Source organism: Pleuronectes platessa, chromosome 20, assembly GCF_947347685.1.
Source record: "Pleuronectes platessa chromosome 20, fPlePla1.1, whole genome shotgun sequence".
Taxonomy (NCBI): Eukaryota; Metazoa; Chordata; class Actinopteri; order Pleuronectiformes; family Pleuronectidae; genus Pleuronectes; species Pleuronectes platessa.
Genome location: NC_070645.1, coordinates 7,908,792 through 7,920,326, shown reverse-complemented (window position 1 = coordinate 7,920,326; position 11,535 = coordinate 7,908,792).

Sequence of the window (11,535 nt, the reverse complement as noted above, 5' to 3'; positions counted from 1 at the left end):
CACTTTCATTTCAGGGATTAATCTGCTGATTAGTTTAAAGCGGCGCTAATTTTCGAAAATGTGTCCAAAACACAGAGACTAAATATGACTTTACGGGTCAATTTCCATGTGGGAGTTTGATATTTGTCAGAGAGACTGGTGCTGAGGGTTTTGCTCTTTCTCTGCTGCAGCCTGACTGACATTCGACTCGATTTCCATGTGAGATGAGCTCTGAATGTCAGCAGGTGGCCCTCAGAGCTCATTTCCACCAATTATCCAGATGGAATGTGTGATGCAGGTCGGAGCGCTACAACTTTCTCCTCTGTCTTTCCCTCCCAGGACAAGTTTGCTGGGTCTCGCATTTGAGTCGCATGTCACGTGGCGGCAGGGTTGTTTTTCCGCCATCGTGGCCAGCGCGACATTAAATAAGCTCAGCTGCTCCCTGGCAGAAAGTGGAGGAGGCAGCAGCAGGGCGAGGTGCAGCAGGTGGTGAGGTGAAGGAGATGATAGCCGGAGAGGGGTTCTCATCGGTGAGCGATTGTGTTATCAGCGCACAGCGTCCACAGTCTTTTACAGGAACAAGAAAGGGGTCGGTGTTTATCATTTTGAGAGGCAAGTGTCCAACGATAAGTTTGGAAGCTTAAATCATTGACTCGACAAGGTGTTGCAGACGCAGCCATTGATGGATTACTGAGCAGGGAACCATCTCTCTCTCTGCTCGGGGTGATTAACTTCTTGCAAATTCACAGAGACGCAGGATGAGACACAAATCAGCTGCTGAGAGGAACTAAACACCCACAAAAGCCATTTTCATACATCGGCTGTGTAGAATCAGAAAAGATGGAGAAGCTTCACCTGGATGTTTTTCCTGCTCTGCTCACACATCGGCACACTTCTCCTCTGTCCCCATGGTAACCCTTGACCCCCCCTCCAGGCTATAAACGATCTTAACAGGAGGCCAAACGTCTTATTAGCACCCAGATGTATTTCGGGATTCATTTATACACATAAATCATCAGCTGACAATGTTCTAAATCAGCGGGGACCTTCTGCCACCGTCAGACGCCCCGACTAAATATTTTATCAGGGCTGCGACTATATGCACACCATAATGTATAAGTGTAGGTTAAAGTACCTCGCTTAAATATAGAGAGAAGGTCATAATACATTAATGCTACAGACCTACTGGTTAACACGGAGTATCCCTCTATTTAACGGGATCTGACACGAAACCAGTAAAAGAAAAGTTTGCCACTTGGGAAAGTATTTAAGAATTTATCTTAGAGTCAAGTCTTTTTTTCTTATTCATAGGGAACAGAAATCCTGTGTACTTTCTTTGGGCACTTTTTTTTTGTCAAAGTAACATGAAGTATCTTTCTCTGGATTCGTACTAGATGCATTTTGCACCAATTTGTGTTGAAAGGAGTGTTTGATTAGTTTAACCAAAAATATGTGCAACACAACTAAACCTCTAACGCGATCTCATATTCAGGCTCAGTGCAGCAAAAGGTAATTCAGTGAAAGAAATAGGAGAAAGTCAAAAGTGTGAGAATAATAATCAAATGATTAGTTTTCTGGCTCGTTTGTCAGTGCATGTTTTTGTCACAAGGTTTGCAGACACACACACACACACACACACACACACACACACACACACACAGCAAATTCCATCAAATCGAGGAGGAGGGCAAACGACCTGCAGTTATGATTTGAGTGTGACTGTTATGTTAGGTCGACCTAAACCCACAATCCACTGGAGGAAGCGTTTCATTTTACTTGCCTCTGACTCAGCAGAAACCCTCTCCACAGTAAAAGAAAAAATTAATTTGAATTTTTAGCAGCATTGGAAAAAAAATGGCCATATATGTGTCTTCTATCGATCGGAAGCCGAACAATACGCCCACGGGCACGAGGGTGAAAAGCATTTTTCATGTTTGGCACCTTTAAATTGTGGGTGTGATGATTGGTCTGTACAGTGATTCAGTCCCTAAAAGCCTGATTACTGTGAAACGTGCTAACAGCTGCTACCACCAAGCGATGGTGAAACCCTGAGAAGACTTAATTCGTCTGCTTTCCCGGTGATTTGGACAATCTGCTCTAAATGTTCAGTTAATTAAGGGATTTACTCAGAGGCACCAAATGTTACTGAAGGTCGGACGAGCTTGTTCTCGACTGGTTCCCTGCGTTTCGCTGAAGCGGGCTCTCCATTATTTTATTCATTGCTCCGCTGCACCAGAGGTCACGGGAAGTTCAACGAAAGGTCGGCCGCGCTCCGTTTAGGAGGACAGTGCACGGATGAAAAGGCCGCGAAGGATTTGACCTTTACCGATGTGTGTTAGCACGGGGGCAAACTGAGGAGGGAACACCACTTTCGGCGCAATTTCTGGTCTGAGAAATGGAAGGAGGGAGAGATGCACGGAGGGGATAAGAGAGTGTGTTAGGTAAAGCTGCTTGTAACATTTCGATGATTGGCTGTGGTTGAAGTGTCTACAGCTAAAGGTTCCTCCAAGGATGCCTCCCTGCAGTTCTGATTGAAAGAAAGCGGTTTTAAAAGCCCATGTTAGCTCATGAATGAGGTTTCCTTAAGGATCCTGCAGGGTGATTTATAATGCACCTTCCACCCACTTGTATTCCATTGACTATCAGCACTTTACGCTATCAGCACTTTATCTATTAAAAGCCTTTGTCACACACTGGCGTTGCCGTGACTCCTCAAAGTGTAAACAGATGTTACCTTTTGTCGTCTTCGCACATTCTCGAGTGCACCGGCGAAACGGCGACGTGGCGACAATCAGGCGGAAGTCAATGGAATTTGATTGTAATGACAGCGTGGGGGGGGGTTCTGTTCTCGAGAGCGTGACTCACCATCTTCACGGTTGCAGGCAGAGCCTTGATTAAAAAGTGATGGCGCTCTCAGAAGGGTTGGTTTGATCCACGCGCTGACCGTGCAGCATTAGCGGAGGTTTGTCTGACTCCGAGGCTCGAAGGGCGAGGATTGGCCTATGTGCGGCCATTATTATTTTGAAGTGCAGTGTTTCCTGAAAGAACATGGAACACGGTGTTCTCTCTGATTTGCAGGAAGAGGAGGGGAAAGAGTTATGGGATTGCGGATTATTAACCAGCAACCATCGATGGAGCAGGAGGCTGGAGTAGAAAGTGAACTTTTTCAGAGGAGGAACGATGAGCGTGGAGAGAAATCTGATGGTCTGGTTTTCTCTGTTCGCGCCTTCTCAGCTAATGGCAGAGAATTACAAGTTCAATCTTTCAAAGGGACATCAAACGCAGATTCGCTTGTCGAGCCATAATTCACATCTGTTGTGCAGCTTGGAGCAGACTCAAAACGAATGGTGATGTGTTTTTAAGCAGCTTCTCCTTTTAAAGATCCCCCCACGGGCACAATTTAGAGAATATAAAAGTAGCCGGCATTGAGCAATATTTTGTTTGTAATGGATTTTCAAAGAATAAAAGTCCAACAAAAAACTGAGAAATTCCTGAAAGCCTCTGCTCCCTCACCAAGAACTCCATCCATGAATATGCAAATGTAAGCTGCCTCGGGGCTCATGCTCCGGCTCCACCTCTGGTCTGCTGCACTGATCTCAACCTGAGAACCAGCAGCCACACGAGCTGATTCTCATTTGTGTTGTCCTGTTTTCAAGCTCATTGAAATGACTGGATCCCAGAGAGTCGGTGTTACCGGGCGCTACAGCTCATCCACTGTAAAAGAAAACACAACTTTGTTAATGCCACAGTGTGGAATTGCACTTGTTACAGCAGCAGACAAGTTAGATTGAAAATAAAAAACAGCCATATAAAAATAAGAAGTCAAATAACAAACTATTTTTCATATTATTTTGTACTTGAATAAAATGCGGTGGCACGAGGCGATGCCAGGAGATGTTGAAATAGATGTATCAATATATGTGCATGTATATTCTGTTTATGCCAAAATAGGCAGGTATGGTATACAAAAAGAATATGAGTGTAAATGTATGTGTGATTATAAATTCAGCTTTTAAAAACTGCTGGAATTGATGAACTCTGACATGTTTTATTTTCTTCCTTCTTTAGAACACAGCACATACAACATACAGCCGAGGGTGACAAGGACACACAAAGTTTAGCTGAAAACACACATACTGGGAACCGACATTCAGGGTTTTGATTGCTTTCCTATTGCTGGAGTCATCCTTCAAGTGCGGCCGACAACAGCATCCGTCAAGAACCGAGAAACCAAGGTTCCAGCTATTGGATCCTTCTCGGCCCAACCAATCCCAACCTAAACCATCTATAGGTGGCAGAGCTGCAGTAAATGTAGTGGCCGTGCAATAGCAAGAGCAGAACAATGGTGACACAAATAGGAAATCTGCCAACAACATTCTGCCGTCAGAATGAATCTACGAGTGAATCAAATCAGATCTTTTCCTGCTCAGCGTGTTCTTCTGATAAAGAAGTGAAAGGAAAATTGTGGCTGAGGTCGTTCAGTCTCAAATGGCGATTTCACACGAGCGTTTTAGACCATGACTTACAAATGATGCTCCTACATGCACATCTCAAACCAACCCCAACCCTCAAGCTGACTGCCCCCCCCCCCAGCCCAGGAAAGAAGCACAAACATCAATCTGTATGAAGTCAAGTATTCAAGAGAAGCACCGTCCTTGTGGATTGGAGGCTTCATTAAGAATTTCCTGGGGATGCTCCTGTTTTTCTTGGCTCAGAAACCAGCAGTGGGTATCGGTGCTGCCACTGGGAAGGAAACTCTGACATTAATTGAGTTTGAGGGCAATTTCCTCTTGACCTGATTAGATTGGAGACACATGTCCTGGTGGCTCAGGTGTGGACACTATGGAATCAGCCTATAGGACGTCTGTCACCTGTCAGTCCCTTCACCCCAAACCCACTCAACCCAACTGGGAATTGATGAATTTAGAAAATGTGAGGAGGAAAAAATATGCTGTTCACCTCACTCCACTCAGATTGAATGAAAACATGATCCAGCAGTTTAGCTCTGATCCTGAATGTTCAACACAGAAGATATCACTGAACAGTATTTCCAGAGCTGTGATTGGCCTCGCTCTGAGGTGGAGAGGCAATAAAGAACCGATGTGATTGACTATCTAGTAATTCTGTTTTTTAATATTTGCAGGCTCCAACCTTCTGAAGCAGTGAGATGTGGGAGGAAGGAGGAGGACAACAGCTCACATGTTTAAACTAAACAACTGGTGAAATCAACAACACAACACACATACAGCTGCTTATATGTTTCTTATTCAGTCAGTGTTATCTAAAAGTCCTACTCCAACCTAACTTATGGCCAGGAGCCATTCAATCTTTAAATAATTATTTTATTATCAAAATGATACTGTGCATTCACTTGAATAAATGTGTGGTAGTAAAGTTTCAGTTCTAGTCTTAAACCAAACCTCTAAAATCACAAAGCTGTTGGCATAAAACGAGTGGCATCAAGTGGGAGGTTCCGACGGTGGTGTTGTTACCGTCTCCTGCATGTAGTGGATTATGTCCTTTACAGGGATTCTCACATTGTTGTCATGTCTGTGGACGTAATCAGCCATTCTCAGGAGCTCCTGCTTTTCCTGTCCTGCTGCGACGCCCCTGCGTTCTGGCCCTGAGACAAACAGTGTTGTCAACCTCTGGTATACGTTCTGCATGGGACCAGACTCCTCTTTACTCCAGGCCTGAGGGAGTGTGGGTTTCTGTGAATGATGGAGCCTACACACTCATCCGAACTCTGGCATCGCTCCAGCGTTTGGCTGACGTTGATGAAAAGTCTGTCACACGTAGATACACAAATCTCTGCTGGTGTCCACCTCTCCACGCCACAAGTCCTGAGCTCGGTTTCCCACCCGCCCACTTGGGATTTTCAGTGGAGATGAACGTGTACAAATTGAAACAGAGATTTTTACATCTTCTTTGTCAAGTACACATACAAAGTCATTTGAAATGCATAAGATGGGGCCACAGTATACCCATTTCCAATCAGCGGTACACCACCTGCTTCACGTATCATTACACCACTGAGGTGATGTCTGTGACAGTATATAATTTTCTTCATGCATGTGCACGTGGTGATTCAAGAAACATTTCTACTGCTGTGGCTTAAGTTGTTTGTGTTCATGGTTCTTTGAAGTTTTTTAATAAGAAATGTCTTGTTTGTAGTTTTTGTTTACGTGTATGTTGTTCAGAGAAGTAGAACACACACATCAGGTCTAGTTAATGATTTGGCTGTATGAATCCACTTATAATATGAGAGCTTTTTTAATTGAAGAAAAGGCTGTAGTTATTCAAGCATGACACATAAGATAAAAAATAAGATGTGTTTAAAATATGCACTAAATTTCCTCATCAACACAACGAGAAAAAACAAAGAGAAAAAGGCTCAAAGTACAGGAGCTGGAAAATAACATTATTATTTGTACCTGCTGGTCCCTGAAGCCACATGCCTCTTACATACTGGGGCACGGCCTCAGCCTGTGTGGCTGTCACCACATCTTATATCTTTACCGGGGAGCCTGAATTAGCATTACATCTCTTTACTCAGATGAGTAAATGCATTCTTATATTTTCAATCAAAAGCACCGATGGGAACACCACAGGACACCGATCCAATCTGAGTCTAATCAAAGCAGGTGCAGTTTTCAGATGTAATGCACAAAATCCTTCGCATTCAAGTCCTCTGCTTTTTCTGAGAGATTTCTTTGCATCGTTATTACCTCCTACCGAGGAGATGATGTTTTCACACCTTTACCGTTTGCTGCTTGTTCGGTTGGTTGGTGTGTTTGTTCCGACGTTCATTTATTGACCAGAAGAATCCCAGTGACTGCTGTCCCCCTTTAATGAGGTTTAGTGTGGTTCAACAACAAATAAAAACACAAGGGCAGTTTCAAATGAAATACAAAGCTGTCTTTTAAGAAGTAACTCAAACCCCCAGTTATCTCATTATCCCACAGCAAAAGAGGAAAAAAACATTTTAGATTTAAAGATAAATTGATAATTTGCAAAAAGCTTTCAAGGCCTTTCTTTCTCGAAATTTGCGATAAATGAAAATAACATAAAATAACAAACAAACACACAACTTATAAATGCTTTAGAAAAACTTGGAAACTCCAGCTTTATTGTGCAAATTTGTTCACTGGAACATAAATGAAAAGTCCAGGATGTATTTTTCAAGGATTTTATTTATAAACGGAAGCTATTTTTCTCTTTGTTGTCAGCAGTTGATATTGATTGTGACGATTGGAACACAGCTCTTGCCACTTGAGATGCTTTGTCTGTCTTACATCCTGTCAGTATTTATTTCTATGCACCGCTAACTTACATAAGACTAAATATACAACAACAAAAATAAGTTTAACCTATTTGGATTAAACAGCCACCGACGTCGGGGTATGAAAATGTAAAAACTCCCGCATTAGATCTTTGCAGGCACTTGAAATCTATTTTTCCGAGCGGCTGTTGAGTCTGCAGTGAATCACAGTCGTGTTTCCTCTGTGACTTTGCATCTCGGCGTTGTTGTGGGTGCTGTTTATGTTTGAGGCAGCTGGGTCGGGTTGTTGTTGCTGGAAATGTTGAGGTCAGACACAGAGATGGCTGCAGGGCCAAAAGAACAGCTGGGCGAGTCAGAGCACCGCCTGCAGCCGAAGAAAGGCCAGGCACCCCTGTGTCTGACTACTGAGTGCACTTAGTATGTAAGGGAGTGCACATGTGCTCGTGCCACGCTTCATGCATGAATATTTGTCTTCATTTGTACATGGCTAGGCACAGTTGTGATTTTTATTTGCATGCAACCTCTGCTCTGTGAGTCGCCTGTGATCCACAAGTGGGATCCGGCTGTGGGAATAAGACAGTCACTGGTTCAAGGAAACCTCCTGCACAAGCATTAGGTAGCCCACCAATTAAGCATCCTGTGGAAGCACAGTAATTTCCTGCTTTAGCTGACATATCAACAGCATAGGAGGAGATGAGGGTCGGGGGAAGAACAGCTCCGGGGAAGCGGAAAAAAATCTGAACATTTTAAGCGCAGAGATGAGAGAAAAATGAAAGGAAGAGAGAAACTATCTCTGTCTGTGACACAGGGGCAGGGAATCTGTTAGCATTTAGTGATTGAGTTCACTATTGCACTGTTTGGATGGCCTCTTAGTAATTGTAAAGTACACACGCACACACACTCTCAATCTGGCCGACTGGGCGGGCGTTCCGGGAGGAGTTGCGAGGAATGAAAGTCATCTATTTGGGCTCATCGATTAAACATTTTCCCCGGGGTCTTTCAATCTGCGGATTTAATTAATAAGTTTCACCGGAGTAACAGGCAGCAGGGGCCTGCACCCGGGGAGAGTGGATTATCCAAGAGAGGAAAGGTGTGCGACAGACAAGAAGGGAAATTACACAGAGACGGCGCCACAGGGAACAGAAAGTGAAGGATTCTGCGTCTGGAGAAACGTTGATGGATCAGAGCTGGAAAAGGGAACATGAGTGTTTCAAATGCACACGCTGATATGCTAAACGACATGATTGACAGCTGAAACATCTTTTTATAATCAGCTATGTTGTCTATGTGTTTCCAGTCCCAATTACGGTGTCTGTAGCTTTATATTAAAGATGTGAGAGTGATTTTATGCAGTAACAGAGGGATTAAGTGTGGATCCCTTTGAGTCAAAGCTTGATTCCATCCGCATGCAGGCAGCAGCAACATACGGCTTCAAAATAGTCAATACGGCCAGTCAGTGACGACAACCTGTGCGTCCTCACCCAACAATCAATACACAAGAGCCTGACACACGCACACATGTTGGACTGGGAGGGGGAACGAGCTTGGAAATGGAACCGGTCAAACGTGATGACACAAAAGAAGGAGACAAATGAGGGGAAAACTAAAGATTGAGGGTGAAATCGGTTTTGCGTGGCCTCTCAGACTCTGCAGCTTGGTGCCGGAGTCACATGCGCAAAGTATCACACCCGGTAGAGAGTGGAAACAAAAGCATGGGGTAAATTGAAAGTGAGGATCCATCAGGAAAAAGAGATGGAGTGTTTGTGTGTGTGTGTGTGTGTGTGTGTGCCTATGTACTGATTAAGGCAACCGGTTGCATCCCGGCTCTTGGGAGGGTGATAAAAAAACTCGTAAACAGACTCGTGGATAGCTTTCCAGGTCAGCAAGAATGAGGAATGATATTTTTTTTTATTTTATTTTTTTTTTTAGTGCTTCTGCCTACCGGTAGGGTATTTCTTGTCAAAGCATCAGCAGCCTGCTTGAAATGGACGGCGAGCACGAGGACAGAGTGTGTAATTAGAGAGCCATTACAGCAGTCTGGGTCTAAATGTCATGTAATTATACAAATGCTGCATGCACTCTGGTATCTATAGGAAGAATCATTAATTACAAAGGACGTGACCATCATCTTTTCAGTTTCTCTGCAGATGAACACGTGTGAATATGCATTTTTCTCAAAAGACACTCACACAGCATGTTGCTCCCCCTCCTTCCTGCCGGGAAGGTCTCACTTTAATGGCTCAACAGATTGACAGGTTAAGGGGAGCCCAGGTGCTGAAGGTGTGACCGTGCATAGAAAGGATTACTTATGCATACCAACTGTATGCCTCTATTTAGGGACCCCAGCTTATCTGCAGCTATTAGTGCAATTTGCAGGATCCAATATGTCTCCATTATAAAATAATCATTCATAATTGCCATCATTTTCTCCAGAATAAATCTTTTTCTCCTGGGAAATACAGACCTCGTACAGTGAGGGAAGTTCCCTGTGGTTCGCTCTCTCCCAGTGAAGAGGGGAGAATGGATTATTCTAACATGAATCCTGATAGGTGAGGTGGTTCAACCTCTATCTTTTTCTCTCTCCTCCGTCTGCTCATTAATTCCAAAAGTAGCTCCCTGGTCGAGACCCGGCTTGCCAATAATAATCACACGGCCGCATTGTGATGGTAATTCTCGGGGCAGTAGGGTTCGCCCTTTAATCTATTCCTTAGGAAATAATCTAAGGAAACATCGGAACGTGGCCGGCTATGCAAACCTTTGAGTGTGTTTGTGTGATAGCGTGTGCACAAGGGTTGTGCACTGGATCACATGTGATTGGGTGCCTGTAATCATGCAAACTGTGGGAAGGTTTGACAGGGGCTTATCAGGTGATCACTTGGTGCAGGACACTTAATTGACTGTTCACACTACACTTATAATTGCAGTTGGAGTACTCATGTCGCATCTTGACTTTTTTTTGCATTTTCTCTCTTCTTATTTATATAAAACCACATCTTCTATTAAAAAAAGAACGAGCTCAATCAATGATTTTTAAAAGTGTCTCACTGAAGTAATTTACTTTGAAAAGCTCATTAAAATGTCCCGTTTATTTACCAACACACTGCATCACCATATAAAGCTAATTGTATTTAATCACGGTAAATAATTACATCAAACCCTCAGTGCTACTTCTACATCTTAGTATTCGAGGCCTCCATCACTCACGCTAATTCCTTCTGAACGGGCTGAGATAAACAAGACGGGGGAAACATGAAGGAGTTGTGAGGAGGTGCAGGGCAGGGCCACACTTTTTAAAAGGTTCACTTGCAAAAGAGCGTTGAGGTTGGGCCTGGGCGAGGACATGTGGAAATTAGCATGTTATCAGAGCGGGCCACGTGTGCTGGTCAAGATAAAAAAAAACACTTGTTTGGTTTTAACACTGGATCCATGAGCTGGTCAATTCCTGCAGAATGATTCTGAAACCCTGGAGTCTGCAACGTGGTCTCATGAAACGGTTCGTAAGATATCGTACTAAAAGTTATGTCAAAATTTTCGTAGAGAAACATACGAATTTTTTGCTACATTTTCGGACCTCCGCAGCGCTCTGATAAAGCAAGATGGCGGAGATTACTGTATTCCTGGTGGAAAACGCTATATTTTAGCAATGTTTCTTAATAAAAATGTGTTTTGATGATATCTATGTCGAGATATGTGTGTTTCAGTTTCAATATTTTCATTCATGGTTAAAAAAAAAAAGACTGCTAATATGTTTTCTAAACCCTATTTTCACAACCCTAATCTAAACCAGGAAGAACCATACAGAGAACTACAAATGTATCTGTAAATGGATGTATCCCAATTTGTAGAATCAGTTGGTCGTTAATTATATGGCTGGAGTCTCAACCTGTCTGTCGTACAAATGGAGAAAATGAATGAAAATTTGTTTTGGACAAAAAGAGGTTAAAACACTGGTGAGGTCAAACACACAGAAAAAGAATCTTAATACAGAGATCACTATTTTCCCCTTCCCCAGAAGACAGCTGGATTTAGCTGATTAAGTCTGAATCAAACCTTTGAACCTCCCCATTACTGGAATTTATGAGCTTTACTAATATGTCAATATAAATGAGTAAGTGTTGGGTACTCACTTGATCAGTTTGTTTTGATCCTCGCTGAGTGGCTGACATGTTTACAGAGCTTAAAACATGTTTAAAGGGCTTTAAAGAGCCCCTGGGGCACATGTTATCACCGCGGGAAGCTCTATACACACACACACACACACACACACACACACA